We start from the raw sequence: 3,783 nt of genomic DNA on the forward strand, positions 1-3,783 counted from the left end.
GCATTTTGATCAAGATCTGATGGTTAAGAGCTCGTTTGTAACATTGTGACTCAAGCCATCTCAGCCATCTACTCAGTTCACAGAAAGCTTCCCCCAAGTGAATGAACATCATAAATAAATGGTTGCATCATATTACTATACAACGGTTGCAATAGTAATATGTTCACATAAAAAAGAAATCAAAGGCAAATAAGGAGCAGTTTACAGTGATTTTTTTTTTTTTTTGACAATAAAAAGGATAAGATTTTTTTTTTTCTCTACTTTTTTTTATTATTATTTTGAAACATGCTACATGTGCATGATTTTGTTAAAAAAAAATATTTTCAAAATCAAATCATGCACATGTAGCATCAAAATTTTTGCATGCGTGTGTGGTTCGCATGAAAATATTTCTCAAGAAATATCTTTACATGAAAAATTCCGTCGTGAAGTTAGGTGAGAAAATATTTTCACACCAATTAACCAATTGATATGAAAAGATGCATTGGGATGAATTGGTATGAAAATATTTCCACAACTAACCATGAGATAATTATTTCATATGAAAATATTTTTCTAAAAATATTTTCACATGAAAAAAACATTCCCTTGTAATTTTTATATCACGTGCAAAATGCTTTTTTAGCGTGCGCATAACTAAATGGGAGTCTAAAATAGAGAATGGGCTTGACTAGGGCTAGCAATGGGCCGGGTGGCCCGGCCCAACTCTTAAAAAGTAAAGCCTAGGCCATAAATTGTGGCTCGAGGCAGGATAGGATCAGTGTCAGCCCAGTTGCGCCCGACCTAATCATTTTTTTTCCTTGTTTTTTCTTTTGTTTTTTCTTTATTTGTTGTTATGTATAAATTATTTGTATTTATTTATCTCTAAATTTAGTACAATTTGAATTCATTTTAGTTAACATTGATAAAACCTTATTCTAAAATAAATAATTAATTAATTCAATATGTTAAAACCCCAATAATTATATGATAAATTCCTTGTAAACACATCCTGATAAAACTCCTCACTCAAAATATTTTCCATAATGATGATTGTCTCCCCTTTGATTGTTCTATTCTATTCGATTGACATATATTTTTTTTTGGGTAATTCAGTGGGAAAGATAGGCCCCTACTTTTTTTTTTTTAAATGATTTAGAAGTTTTTTTTTTTTTTAATATGTCAGTAGGGTGATGTACTTGAGAATGAAAGCTTTTTCTTTTTTTAAGATGTTAGTGGGGTAATGCAAGTGAGAATGAAAACCACAACATAGTGAATAGTATGTAGGATCACTACCACCACGACTCAGCCCCTTTCTCGAACGGGAATGTTAGTCCCATCTAATAGGCTACTTTCTATAACTCCCTTTATGGAGGTAAAACTCTTGCATAGATTTAAGGTTTTGAAAAGTTTATCAAAAGTACATTTAAGAGTGAACTATTTAACATCTCACTTGATTCTTTTACGTTAATTTCAAAAAGCACATTATTCTTTTCATCTAATTTCAAATGGCCTTTAGAGGATACATAATCAAGGGCCACAAATTATTGGAAATTGCTGAAAATCAATGGATAGATGAAATGTAATTGATCTCTGATTTGATGAATTTCCCTGAATTGAAGCATTTTATCGATCTTTATCCTTGCTCTTAACCCACTTGAATGCAATAGCTGTCTTTTACATATGGGGCGTTGCCTATCACGATATATACTAGATAATAATATGAGACGGTGTGCTCTATAGAAAAGATACGTATTAAGGCGCTTATCAAAAATCTACGCAGAAAAGGTTTCTCCATCACTCGAAAGCCATCAAGTTGATCACCTCAACTTGGGAAGTTACGAATATGAAGAAGGGGGAAGTATATAATGAGATCATTTATCTCTGGTAGAAGGTAGTCACAATTATTCTTGAACATTAGATATGAAATTGGGTGGTTCAAAGTTCTAAAGAAATTTGTTTGAACTTTGTGACACACTCAAGCTATCAGATTTCACATTGGATGATTGTAAGTAATTATGACCTCCCTATACCAAAGGTAAATGGTCTCATTGTATAAAATCCCAAAAAAAAAAAAAAAAAAAAGTCACACCTCTCAAAAATAGTGCATCTTATAACATTATCTAGATGTCAAGATTTTGAAGTGCTTATAAATCTGTTTCGACTTGTACCAGTTTTGGAGCTTTTGAAGCTTCACAATTCAGGGTAAAATACTTTTCTAGACCATCATAAGGATTTATTATATTAACATTGGATCTTCAGATAAAGTTTGGAGGCACGTCTTGCTTTGATTATTTAAGGGGCGAGGTTTATGTAAGGCCTAGGCTTTATAAAAATAGAATAAAGCCTCGCCTCAAATCTTCATCCGGAAAGTACTTTCAGCGACAAAAATCTCTACGATGGTTTTGAAATCAATTTCCAATGCCCACAATAAAATTTGAAACTCAAAAAATAGTATAGATCTTGTGGATCTATGAAAATTTATTTTTAAAGCAAAATGGACTGGTCTAGATAATTTGTTACAATATACATTATTTTTAAAGCTTGAAATCCTTTTCTTTTTTTTCATTACTATAATTTTTAAGTAGAGATGATCGATGTAAAGGTTTGTTAATGCTTGAATTACAATTTTTGATGAGTTATGAAGTGGGGATTTACTTACTGGGTGTGGTTTATATAGAGTCGAGACTCTAAACAATCAAAATAAATCGCACCATCAAATAGTGTCAAGAAATATGGTTTCAATACTGGAAATCTATGTGCTAGCTTTAAAATATATTTTCATCTTTAATTATAAAATTTAAAGCTCCAAAAATAGTGTAAATAGAGCAGATCTATGAAAACTTGAAAATCATGAAAATTGACAATCCAAAAATGAGTTACAAGATGCACTATTTCAAAAACTTGAAATCCATGTTTTACTCATGTTCATGCATCTTGGTGTCAAGATGATCAATTTCAGGATATTTGGACATCAAAACAACCTCTTTTAGTGAAATATGTGAGGTGGGCTTTAATTTGATTGTTTAGAGACTCGGCTCTATATAAATATTTTCCGTATTTATTTTGATAGGGCTGCAGCCCAATCAAATCATTTTTTGACACCTTATACAAGCTGCACCCTAACCTAAAATATTGAACTATCAGTAATTGAGGTATATAGCTTCCATTGAGAATGGTCTTGGGGCCTTGACGGTAGTATTGTTGAGCTTCATGGTGGGGTCTTGGACTCCATCCTCATCAAAGGGTAGGGGCCTAAATCCCTACTGACTTACCACGTTTTTTGAGAATGGGGTTGGGGTTGTGGTGGTAGCACCACTTGTGCCCCAGCTAAAGTTTAGGCTTTCATTCTCACATAATGCATTAAAAAATGAGTAGGGGCTCCTTATCCCCGCTGAATTACCCAAAAAAAATTATAGCTTCGATAATATATCAGCGCAACATTCAATATATGACTTTTTTGAAATTTAAGAAATGCAGGAGACATAAATTATGTTGTCATTTTCTGTTATATCATTCTCTCTTTTTAAACTTCTGCCGTTAGATGTACGTTTTCTTGAATACATTAACAAGTAAATATCCAATGTTTTCGAAATAAACTTCTTCGTTTTACCATCCTTATCCATTGAATGCAATGTCTCCAGTAAAAAGAATTTGTTTGGCTTGAAGAATCACCTTCTTTCTTCCTGTTTTAAGAAACCCAACCCTCAATATATATCTTGCCTTTGATCGAACCCTTCTGTAGGATTTTATGATGGGTGCAGTTGGCATACGGATGCATCCGTAGCTGTAGAGGTAAGGTGC

The sequence above is a fragment of the Amborella trichopoda genome, chromosome 9 (assembly GCF_054954075.1).
Source record: "Amborella trichopoda isolate Santa Cruz 75 chromosome 9, AtrichopodaSantaCruz75HAP2 v2.0, whole genome shotgun sequence".
NCBI lineage: Eukaryota > Viridiplantae > Streptophyta > Magnoliopsida > Amborellales > Amborellaceae > Amborella > Amborella trichopoda.